The following is a 13,139-nucleotide window of genomic DNA, read 5'->3' as shown; positions in this document are numbered from 1 at the left end:
TTGCAGATTTTACCTTGCTGAAAACCACTTGTCAGATCCTTGTGCTCCTCGTTGGGTTCGACACTCTTACTTATCGAAAGGACTACGATTGATCCCCTATACTTGTGGGTCATCAGTGCGTGTGTGGTCGGGCTCGAGACGGTCAACGAGGAGAACGGAGAGCACCGACAACTAATAAAGGATGCAAATTTTGAAAACCGGCGGCAACGGGATGCCGATGCAATGCAGATGATGCGAATGATGCGACAAATAAAATAAACACACGGCAACCACGGACTAAAAGGGGGAATCTTCTGAAATGTCGGTCTCGGGCTGTCACAAAGATGGAGCATAGTCAGACCATATGATTTTGTAAAGATAACTTTCTAAGACCATGCTATTTCGAAAGGAAGCAATAACCTTATTAGTATGCTTGAAATATTATTGTCCTTATGTCAATATATAGACTTTTGTTTTGAGTCTTATGGATCTGAATATTCAAGCCACATTAGAAAATATTACATGGATAAATATGTTAGGTAGCATTCCACATCAAAAACTCTATTTTTATCATTTACCTACTCGAGGACGAGAAGGAATTCAGCTTAGGGATGGTGTATATATAATTTTTTATTGTTCCATGCTATTGTGTTATATGTTTTGGATGTTTTATATGCATTATTAATATGTTGTTTTATATTATTTTTGGGACTAACCTATTAACCTAGAACCTAGTGTCAGTTTCTGTTTTTTTCACGTTTCTGAATATTGCAGATAAGGAATATTAAACGGAGTCCAAACGAAATAAAATCTTCGAAAAAATTTATTCAAATCATGCATCTTCTATTCTTAAATAGCTAGAACTCACTATCCAATTTTCCTTAAGTTATTTTTTTATTAATCTCTTCATGCAAAATATATCCTCATGCATGATTTTTTTTCTAGGTAAGTAAACAAGACATTTTTATAATGATTTTTTATATTACCATTAGTTTTCTAACATTTATTCATATATTTTTAATAAGTTTTCCACATCAACGCGTGGGACATGTCTAGTTAGAAAAAAAAAGGGTTTCGTGTAGTTAGCAAAAAAATGTTCAAAACCATGAATTTGTCCTCCTCCTGTACTCCACCTGTCCACCATGAGCGCCTCCTCCTTCGGTCCTCCCCCGGGATCCGCCTCCCCTTCCCCCCGTGGTTGGGCGCTGCATCTCCTCCTGCCCTGCTTCCTCCTCCCAACCCCTCGCGTCGCCGGTGCTAAATCCGGCTTCTCTACCATTCCCTTAGCGCAGTCCTTCACGCCTGCCGGCCAACTACCAGCGCATCACCCTGGTAAGTCCCAGCCCATGTTGTGTTCTTATTCTCCGGCCAAATTTTCTCAGCCCCGCGTCTTTTTATCTTTATGTTTCTTCTCCAGTTTGAGGGAGTGGATTCCCATCACTTGATTCTTGGATAAGATGAGGAGATGCAAGATAGTCCACAAAACCATGGGCCAAACCTATAGCTGTATCTGCCTTGTTAAGGTGCGTATAAAATACAACATTGAAAACGTAGTAGTTGACTAGCACAAATGCCCGTGCGTTGCAACGGGAGAGAACACCACTCCCTATGAATCATGGTTGGTCGAGTGGAGAAACTGTGTCGTGGGATAATGGTCGCTCATGGGAGAAAAGATGAATCGTTTGTGGATCGGGACTTGAGCTCACGACATGGGGTATCTTAATTATTGCTGATTTAGTATAACCTTTGTATCGGAGGGAGTATCTTCTTTGTTAAATACAACTTCACCAAGCAAACGTCATTGACTCCATATGGAATCAAACTGCGTATGTCCGGGAATTGTAATGGGGGTGAATGGAATGGGGACTCTAGGAACATCAAAAATTAATTAGAGTCAAAAGAGTAGTGCGTTGATGGCATGTGCAAGCACAATATACTCAGTCTCATCCTTGTATGCAACAATCAAATGCATTAGTGTGACCACCTTCTGTTTACCAGCCATACAAAGGGCATATGTGTCATCAAGTACACCTATATTGATCAAACAGTAATGATGTGAGAATAGTTAAAGAGGGAAAGACTTACTTGATTGTCTATAAGTGCTCTAAACCCCAAGTATTGAAACTTAAATGGGAAGAGCATACATACTCTTAGAAACAAACCTAAAAAAGTATGGATGACATGGTCACATGGAGGGAAAAAATATCATCTGAAGGTTTATATTCCAAATCATTGATCTCTATCCATTCTGAAACACATCAAACAGGACATGTATAAGATAACTACTACATACACCTATCTTATTTTTGCATTGGCCGATTCCTCAAAATCTTAGTATAGAGCTAGCAAGAAAATATTATACACACTATATAATAATCATGATTTCGAAAAATCTGAAAGTTGGTAAAACAAAAAATACAATTGTATTAGGAAATATCAGTAGTCAGTCATTGTACCTTTGATTGATCATGATACATATTACAATTAGATATACCATGCAAGTAATTTGAAATTCATCGTTTCGTTTATTCATAAGAAACAAACATTACTTCATCCGAATCATCTCCACCAGAAACATAAACAAAATCCATTGGCTAACATGGGGTGCCATTAAAAATATTTGTAACGCCTCCTCTTAACATCAAACTGAACTTGCTGCATGGTAGTTGGTTGGTAGATGCAGAGAAAGGAAGCTTGCTGCAGGGTGCCATTGAAGGAGATGCACACCAGTTGGTTCTGTTCCGCTCCTCTTAACATCAAACTGAACTTGCTGCATGGTAGTTGATTGGTAGATGTAGAGAAAGCAAGCTTGCTGCAGGGTGCCATTGAAGGAGATGCACACCAGTTGGTTCTGTTCCGTTCCCTACAACGCAGAGTCTGGTGATCTGTAGTAGAACATAGAAATCACTTTTTGCTTAAGTCTAACATTGCAGAACAAGCCAAATTAGTGGGGCATATGTGATAAATCCAACAGCTGGAGTACACACGCTCGATGTAGCCATCGTCTTCCTCTCCCATCAATCTTCTCCACCCTCTGTACATGGATTTCTCCAACACGCTCATAGGCACAACACCAAACAGGTGATGCTCGTGGTTCGCGCCTAGTAAAAGCAGAGGTGCGCGGCTGGCCGGGTGGTGGGAAGATGCGTACAAGGATGGCTCAGCAGTAGCGTGGCGGGGGCACATCTGGCTGGCAGTGACCAGCGACGGACCCAAGCTGGGCGGAAGGAGAGGGCCATGGATTGGAGCGATCTTGGGTCGTCGTTGATGCGCCGAAGACAGAGAGAAAAGGAGGGAAACGGAGTGGAAAGAGGAGGAAAGCGGGCCGAGGGGGCTCGCCGGTGTGGCCGTCGGCAGCGGCGGTCGGTTTTCGGCGGGAGCCGCAGATTCGGGTGGTCGGGCCGGGGCATCTCTCGCGTGTGGCGGCGCAGAGGGGAGGTTGGGGGAGGAATACCCTAATGAATCGTTTTCACGGGGTGGCTGGACTGCGGGTTCAATTACCTAAAAGACAGGGGCTTTTTAAAAAAACGGCAGCAGCGGGTTTTCCGACGGAAGCAATAGCCTCTTTATTATTAGGTAAAGATTCTACAATCCGATTGAAATATTCTCACGAATGAATTTTTAGTGACAATATATCAAGATCTGGAACATCGTGGAGCAACGAGTGACAGTCTGACAGAAGTATGAGATGAGACCTGGAACATTGCGGGTGACTCTTTGTTGATTGGACATATGAGACGCAAGGTGAGCTTCTTCGCGTGTAACAGGATGCATTTCTCTTACAGATTATTGAATAGACTGTTAAGGATTGAATGTTCTATTTGGTGCTGTCCAAATGAGTTAGTCCTGTGCTAGAAGATGAGCTGATCCCATCCTAGGCCTCATGATGCTCATGTCCTTCATATGTTTTTGCTCTTCCCAGATTTTAGGTTGGGTGTATTAACATATATGCCACACATAAAATTTAGATCTTAGTGTAAGAGTAAATAGGGATAAATCATTGCGCCTCGTTGAAAAATTAGAACTACAAAGAGGAAAGAAAGGAAATTATTAAAGAAGGGATATAGTCGATTCGGTTGTTGTGGTGTTTCTTTATAAATAATGACATGCTAACAAGCTCGTTTAATTTAGGTGTGTGGAATGTAGGAGATACAAGATGTTTCAGTTGCAATCCTGCTTTATTACAAAGTGAAACATAGTATATGCTAGTGTTTTACTCTGCAGTTTTGTGTCGGAGGTCAATTTTTAACTCACAAACTAAACTCTAAATTGTTTTAATGCCTTGTCACATGAAGTTTTCTTTATCTTCTCTGACTAATTCATCTATTTTTATTTAGCGGGTTCTACAATCTCATGTGTTGCTGCATCTTGATCTCCTGCATTGATGTAACTTTGTTCTGCTGCTCGAGGTTTGCTTCCTTTCTGAGGTATTTTCCATCTGGTTACCCTTTGGTTATCTCATATCTGGTTTGTTTCTTGTCCAGTGTGTGATCATATTAGGCCTCCATGATCTTGTGCTCCTACTATACTTGTCTGAACTTTGTTAATGTTGTTAGAAGAAGCAGGAGCAAAGCATATGCATGCTTCCACGGTGAGTTTGGAGTTTACCCTATGTCCCTGGAAGTTGAAACTAGCTCTCATGTGAGCGATGACCTTTTCTTAGCCATGGTGATTTTGAGGCTTACCCTCTGTTCTTGCTAGCTAAAATCGGTTTCTTGTTGAATAATGTTCATCCCGTTGTACCCGGAAATACAAATGAAACTACAAAAGACTCGAGTCGCATTTTCTTGATATATCCGGCAAGGGATCTGATTGTACCCAAATGTGATACATCCCACTCTTCGTTAGCTTGAATTGGAAGTTGTAGTGGCTGAACAAGACTAGGATCATGTTTATGATGCATATTCCATCGATACAGAGGTATGAATCATGTGGTTGACATTGGTAAAAACTCTCAGTGAGCACCTTACCTCCTAAATTAATAGTGAGAAGTTGTATATTTTACTTTTAGGAGGTTTGAATTTATTATTTGGGATGTATGCATATATGTTACTGGTTAGCATGATACTGTTAGAGGAAGTTTTAGTGCTCTTTATGGTTGATGGTGGCGTGCCGCTCCAAGCCACTATGCTTTCCATCAATGCCGGCAACCACAACAGGGGTGGATCAGCCGCCAAGAGGCAGAGCGGCGGTTAATGCGATGGCCTGCTCCCAAGCTGCAGGTGAGAAGGTGACGCAGCAGTGGTTGGATTGCATAAATATTAACCAATGCATTCTGAGAATATTTTGTGAGGTATCCTGATTGCCATATCACAGGTTGTTAGAGCAGTTTAAGCAGGCACACGTGTTCTACTTTTGGTAAATTTGCTATCGGTGCCATAACAGGGCTAGGTTCAGTACCTTCTTTTTTGCTTTCTTACATAATGGCTGAATCAAATGCTCAAGTTAGTGTATTATTTAACAATAACATGGCCATTGTGGTGCCTGTTGGGCCTTTGGTGTTGTGGAGTGTCACAAGATCGTTTCTGCATTCCTCATGGCATGGTGAGTGCATAAGCACGATCTGTCTACTCTCTCGTCTATTTTTAAACAGGCATGTTAGTCTTTTCTTACATAACTAGCGTCTTGTTTCTATTCCTCGCAGAACATTTCACTTTCTATCAATAAGCATTTATCTTGATGTTAACTTGGTGTAAGGTAGCCTTGACGATGTGCTGAGGCGGTCTGCTCAGTGTAAGAACAAATAGTTGGTCGCTCCCCATTTTTTCTCATTTTGTGATCATCACAAGCTATGCCTATGTCAATACCTAAAAGTTTTTGGTGTTTGTTTCTCCTCCTTAAATCAATATTTTCTTTTGATTTGTAGGACTGTTAGTAAGGTTGCTCATCGGCAAGTGTAAGTGCCTTGTGGATACTTGCATGACTAAGAAAGAAATTTGTTATTTGAAGTATGCGCTAGAGATATTACAAGGTATTTCAGTTACAAGATTCATATCTTTTAGGACCTATCTACAGATAATGATTCATAGCTGCAGTTATTTTTGTCCTAAAGATACAAGTAGATTGAAGAGTTAAGACTTCTGTATGGAAATTTAAATAGTGATTCCTTGGGAAGCAGTTTAATTTCTTGCATTGATTCTTCATGCTATAAGCTACACCTTTCCTATTTTGTTAAAAAGTAAACTCTTTACTAAACTTACACCATGAGTCAATTTAACGTTCAAGCAGGGCACGAGGCCAGGCCATTCAAACAAACCTTGCTGCCACCAAGTTTTGTTCTTAGTTATGCCTGCGACTATTCTAATCGGCATGACAAAAAACTATGGGAGGAATCAAAGGCACGCATCTGATCTCAGGTACATGCACCAATTGAAATAAAAGGTGATAATGTTACCATATAGCTATACAGGATTTAGTATTAACTTAAAGACCAGCCTGGATGGTAAAATTTTATTTCACTTGGATAACAGGAGTTGGCCACCGAAAGCTTTCTATCTAATTATCTTCTCTGTAGAGGAAAAAACGATAGTTGGACACTGAAAGTCTGCTAAAATTATTCTTTAGAGCTATAGTGTATACATTTATAATGTAGATCCTTGCTCATGTTACACCTTTCTTGTTCTTATGGTGAAAAATTAGCATATCAACCATTTCTATATTTTTCTGTGCTTTTCTTTTAATACAATAGTGTCCATGCTTATGGATTTCTATATTTTTATTGTATAGCAAAGGAGCATAAATCGCCTGAAAACTAGGGGAGATGTCAATAACACACGAATGCGGGCCAGATCTGTGCATCAGAGCAGTTTGAGGCAATAAGAAAGGGGCAGGAATCTCACCAATTTTAGAGACACACTAACACTAGGGGTTCGTTTCCGAAAGAAGAGCCTCTCTCACCAAACAGAGCCGCCGAGGAAGAGGAGGGAATAAATAGATCGATCGATAACAAGCCGCTTCATATTCTACACCGAGCGGGCCAGCCAATCAAAACTCTTCGTGGGCCGGACACCGAGCGGGTCAACCCAGGAAATCTTACATACCTTCTACATCTACATGCTACTCCCTTTGTCCTAAAATAATTGTCTTAACTTTGTATTAATTTTAGTACAAAGTTGTACTAAGCTTGAGCACTTATTTTGGAACGAAGGGAGTATTAGACATGCATTTTTAGTCAATTAATAATAGAGTAAAGAAAAGGCATGCATATGTTTTTAAGCAACACGGCATGTGTTGGAGATATGCCCCAGAGGCAATCATGTATGATGATATTTTCTATGTCTTTACGAATAAAGATAGTCCTTAAACATTATCAACGATGTGTATTAACAAGTACATTATTTATTTGTGAGACTATACATTGTATGATGATTGGACATGATGGATGGTCCGGTCTCATTGACCATGTAGCATTGGATGCTATCCAAATAATATTGACTCAGAAAGATATGATTGAATCCGATGTAGTTGGATTCAAGTTGAGATATGGTCTGAGTTGGACATACACAACGATCGGTCATCTGTGAATCTCTAGTACAACATATGTTCTATGTCCTAAGACGTCAGCTCGCGCATGTACTCCAGATGATGACAGACCTACCTTGGGCCGACCAAATGCTACTCCATGACTAGGTAGTTACAAAGGTATGTTCCGGGCTTGTTCACACCCATGCTACGAGATGTGGTCAAGCAAGATGGGATTTTCCCCTCCGGTTAGGAGAGATATACTCTGGGGCCCTTGGGTGATCCGACCTAGATAAGCATTACCATGCGATGAGGGTTATGAGATAATTCGAAGTGTTGGTCGAATTCATCGGAACGAGAAAGAGGTCATGATGCAACAAGGATGACCATGTTGCCTTGTGCACGACAACATATATCGTGTGACAAAGGGAACAGAAGTATGAATTACAAGTTCGCCTAACCAGCTTCGTCGAACACTTGGAGTCAGCACGCTTTGCTAGAGGCTGCTACCGACTGGTCGAGTCGGATGTGATCTCACTCGTGACCAAGTGAATGAGAACCTAAGGGGTCGCGCGCTTAAGGGAAGGAACACATGGGCTTTAGGATCCGTGCAAGGTCCAAGAGTTGAGCCCGCGCCGGATGCCTATACATAGTGGAGGTCTGGCACACTCATTCGGTTGATCGCTTCGGCGTCTTCATTAGGGCTTTGCATGTGTTGCAACTGGTCAGACCTAGTAGTCCCCAAGCGGTGTTCCTCCCGCACGCGCAGATACCGTTAGAGATGGTGCACTTCCGTCGCTCCGGCGAACCTGTACGTGGGATCCAGTGACCGGCTATTCGTGGCAGAGCATCCGGTGATTGGCTGTTCGAGGAAGATCGGACGAGGAGCAGGCGGACCACACGGACGCGCTACCCTGCTACCTCTTGAGCTTGCGTTGGTTTTTCTTTGAAGAGGAAAGGGTGATGCAGCGAAGTAGATACGTATTTTCCTCAGTTTGTTGAGAACCAAGGTATCAATCCAGTAGGAGGAACAAGCAAAGCCCCAATAGTAGTTCCTATACAACTAATCAAACTTTTGCACCCAACGCTATAAAGGGGTTGTCAATCCCTTCAGAGTTATTTGCAAGGATGAGATGTGATAGAGATAGATATAAAAGATTGCGGAAACAAAAGTAAATAAGTTGCAACAAAGTATTTTTGGTATTTTGGTTTATAGATCTGAAAATATAATATGGAAAATAGACCCGGGGGCTATAGGATTCACTAGAGGCTTTTCTCATAAAGGAAAATAATACGGTGGGTGAACAAACTACTGTCGATCAATTGATAGAAAGCAAATGACTATGAAGATATCTAAGGCAATGATTATGCATATAGGCATCACGTCCGTATCAAGTAGACCGAAACGATTCTGCATCTAGTACTATTACTTCACGGATCGACCGACTCCTGCATGCATCTAGAGCATTAAGTTCCTGAAGAACACATTAAGTAAGATGACATGATGTAGATGGATAAACTCAATCAATATGATGAAAACCCCATCTTTTTACGCTTGATGGAAACAATACAATACGTGCCTCGCTACCCCTACTCTCACTGGGTGAGGACACGCAATATTGAACCCAAAACTAAGCACTCCTCCCATTGCAAGAATTACCAATCTAGTTGGCCAAACCAAACCAATAATTCGAAGAGACTTGCAAAGATATGAAATCATGCATAAAAGAATTTAGAAGGGACTCAAATAATATTCATAGATAATCTGAACATAAACTCACAATTCATCAGATCTCGACAAACACACCGCAAAAGAGTATTACATCGGATAGATCTCCATGAAGATCATGAAGAACATGGTATTGAAGATCAAAGAGAGATAAGAAGCCATCTAGCTACTAGCTATGGACCCGTAGGTCTATGGTGAACTACTCACACATCATCGGAGGGGCAATGGAGTTTATGTAGATGCCCTCCGTGATCAATTCCCTCTCCGGCAGATTACCGGAAAAGACTCCCAGATTGGATCTCTCGAGAATAGAGGCTCCCGACGGCGTAAAAGTATTTTCGTGGCTCTTTTTGGCGATACGGGAATATTTGGGATTTTATAGGCCAGGAAATAGGGTTAGGAGACCTGCAGGGGACCCACAAGCCAGGGGGCGTGGCCACCCCCTAGGGCACGCCCTGCAGGCTTGTGGCCTCCCGGCAAGTGCCTTGCCCCCTACTCCAAGTCTCCTGGGTGTCTTCTGGTCCAAAAAAAATCTTTCCGGAGATTTTGTTCCGTTTGGACTCTGTTTAATATTCATTATCTGCAATATTCAAAACGTGGAAAAACAGAAACTGGCACTGGGTTCTAGATTAATTGATTAGTCCCAAAAATAATATAAAACATCATATTAATGCATATAAAACATCCAAAACAGATAATATAATAGCATGGAACAATCAAAAATTATAGATACGTTGGAGACGTATCATGCCCCAACTCTATTTCTATTGCACGACACTGCGCATCTAGTGGTAACAATCTCTGATCCATCTCCGTAGAATCTATTTGAATGTTGTGCGTGTAGGAAAAATTTAATTCACATGCGATGCACCTATGATAGATCCCAATAGCATGTACTCTCTTTTACGATTTTAACACATGTCACAAATGCATGTTTCTTTTTATACGTGAGGATCTATTATACCACTGCGTGCGTGCGCAATTTGCCATGCGGTCATAGTTTAAAGTGGGACTCTATGCGTAAGTGGTTGCTAAAACCTGATTTTATAGAGGAACAAACCTGTTCAAAACACTCATTGTAGAAATTTTGAAAGATGATTCCATCTTATTTTTTCATACCAAGGCATGTATTTTTGTTTTAAATTAGACTATATTATTAAATTAAGCCATGTATATTCATATCATTATACATGACATTCCACCGTGTTTCTTATTAGAGGATATTTAACCATGATTTTTTTTTCATTGCGAACATGGTTTTAGCGGGCCCGTGCGCCATTTGGCGCAACAGGTCCACTAGTTCTTGTAGACGTTGTTGGGCTTCCAAGTGCAGAATTTCATAGGAGAGACAACGAATATCCCTCAAGTGGATGGCCTAAGGTTTACCAATCCATGGGAGGTGTAGGATGAAGATGGTCTCTTTCGAACAACCTTGCAATCAAATACAAGAAATCTCCCATGTCCCCTACACACCCAATACAATGGTAAATTGCATAGGTGCACTAGTTCGGCGAAGAGATGGCGATACAAGTGTAATATGGATGGTATAAATAGGTTTTGTTAAATTGAAAATATCAAAATAGCAATGTAAAAAATAGTAAACAACAAGCAAAACATTATATCAATGCTTAGAAACAAGGCCTAGGGTTCATACTTTCACTAGTGCTATCTCTCAACAATGCTAACATAATTGAATCATATAACAATCCCTCAATGTGCGATAAAGAATCACTCCAAAGTTCCTGTCTAGCGGAGAACATAAAAAGAAATTGTTGTAGGTAGTAGAACCACCTCAAAATTATCCTTTCCGGTCAATCTGTTGAGCCATCTCTATAAGTGTCACAAGAAACTCTAGAGTTCGTACTAGAATAACACCTATGATACGCATGAACCAACTCTAATGTAACCTAGATACTCCAATGTCACCACAAGTATCCATGAGTTGGTTCATGCGTAGTGGATCCGCTACGGCGGTGACGATGGTGAAGATCCAGTCAGCAGCGAGGACTCCTGCGAAGGCGCACGGGAGAAAACGAGTAGATGTCCGGAGACTAGGGCGCAACAACAAGGGGTACGACAAGGTGACATTGAAGAAATTTCCAAGCGTTGGGTCCACTGATATATATATCCCTTCACTTTCGGCGACACCGAGATGGGATTTTCGGTGCCACTGAGTTTCATAACTGTCAATTGATAGAGAAACTCGGTGAGGCTGAAAGCCCAACCCCGGTTGCACCGAGATTAATAAAATTGATCAACCCTAGACTCTCGTGGGACCAATATTTTGAGGTTGGTCACACTGAGATGCACTTTGGGAGGTTTTGGAATTCAGCCCTTGTTGAGACGGATCTCTGAGTGCTCCTCACACAGAGTGTCCCTAAAGTGCTTGCTCAAATTTTGTAATGTAGCATGAATAGAATTTGAGACGAGAAAGCATAGATAACTAGAAGAGGGTACTTAGACATTCTTGTATATATCCAATTGGCCAAAATAAATAGAAGGTCAAATAACAACAAATGGATATCCTCGAATGAGCAAAATATGCATACCAACATGCTCACACAATAAGATGTCAAGCAAAACATGGTGAACATGCACAAACATTCTAGCTTCTATCAATCACTTTGGCAATGACGAAGTATATTGACTTAGGAGCCACATAAGAATACTTGATCATAGGTCATGCTCATTGACTAAGCATAAGTGGGGTTACCACTTTTACATAATGCATTAATGTGTTCACATCATTTAGGAGACGATTGTACTCAAGTCTTAGAGTAAAGCTCCCCTACATGTGATATCCCCCCTAAGAGGGATAAACTAACCTTGGGTTTTGTCGTAGAAGACTTCAAGTAGGTGAAGTAGTGATGGATGCTCATTGTTGATGAAGATCATCTTGAGTTGGGAGCAATCCTTGTTGTTTCTTACTCTTCTCACCTGCATGGGTTAGTCCCAAAGCAAAAGGACAAACACAAGAATATCTACGGACATAGATTGAAATACATGGGATATTATGTCCAAAGATGCATTAATTACCTTGTCCCTTGCTCACCTTTGAGGGAATGCGTGACTCCTTGAACTAGGGCATATGGTTGGAGTTGATTGCATATAGTTCTTGCCAAAATGAATAAGAATGAATTTCATTGGCGGAGTCACCCCTCAAGAACTTTCTAGTTCTTCCTCTTGGGGACCCACATCACCTTGATGGGGATCCTTGGAGTTGTGGTGGCACTATATGAGGTAGTGCTACAAGTGTCCTTGGAACCCATTCAACCTTGACTTGGGGTTCTTCTTCAAATGAGTCAATGTCCTCTTGAAGCTTCCCCTTGCCCTTGTGGTCTTGTGGTAGAAGGCCATATTGAGAGCTTGTTCCCTTGGGAGGAGTAGGATCATACTTCTCCTTTTGAGGAACAAAATTGGGAATGGGATATGGACCTTCTTCCCAAACATCTCCGTTGACGTTGAAGTAGCCAACACCTTGCTTCTTCCGGTGTTCTCCTTGCTTGCGCACAATTTCCTCGAATTGCTTACTTCCGGAAAAACTCTTGAAGAAACCTCTCTATATAATCCCTTTCAATAAATCATTTTCTTGTTCAAGTGTAACTTTGCAAAGAGAATCATTAGTGGACTCAAGAGAGCTACTAGCAACAATATCATTTTATCTAGTTTTAGCATTGTTGTTACTAGATGAAGAAACTTTCTTGCCTTTGTTACTAGTGTTCTTAGGTTTAACTTGTGGAACAAAAGTAGACAAGAGTAATCATTTGGCTAGATAATAAGAACTCTAGTTTCGAAGATCATCATTGATTGCTTTTAGGAACTCATGCTCTTGCTCTAAATTTAGGTTCTCGAAGCGTAGCTTCTCATGAGTTCTTGCAAGCTCTCTATGATCTTCTAGAGTAGTTTCATGAGCTAACTTAAGAGTGTTTAATTCTTTAGTTAGTCGTTCAATCTCTTTCTTATCATCATC

The 13,139-nt window shown here is 41.1% G+C and overlaps 1 long non-coding RNA gene across 6 annotated transcripts; it reads left to right on the top strand.

Moving 5' to 3' along the window:
- The first annotated feature begins 1,071 nt into the window (after positions 1-1,071).
- LOC123408907 lies at positions 1,072-7,270 on the top strand. 6 transcript variants are annotated; one of them, XR_006612808.1, is made up of 10 exons: positions 1,072-1,311; positions 1,397-1,502; positions 3,605-3,723; positions 4,317-4,388; positions 4,464-5,201; positions 5,296-5,523; positions 5,624-5,712; positions 5,846-5,950; positions 6,208-6,335; positions 6,706-7,270. It is a non-coding gene; the product is annotated as an uncharacterized LOC123408907 (long non-coding RNA). The 6 variants fall into 6 exon arrangements; XR_006612807.1 differs by having other exon boundaries at positions 3,620-3,723; positions 4,464-5,523; XR_006612805.1 differs by having other exon boundaries at positions 4,464-5,523.
- The last annotated feature ends 5,869 nt before the right edge of the window (positions 7,271-13,139 follow it).

This window comes from Hordeum vulgare, chromosome 7H, assembly GCF_904849725.1.
Source record: "Hordeum vulgare subsp. vulgare chromosome 7H, MorexV3_pseudomolecules_assembly, whole genome shotgun sequence".
NCBI lineage: Eukaryota > Viridiplantae > Streptophyta > Magnoliopsida > Poales > Poaceae > Hordeum > Hordeum vulgare.
This window is presented reverse-complemented; position numbering and strand designations above follow the sequence as displayed.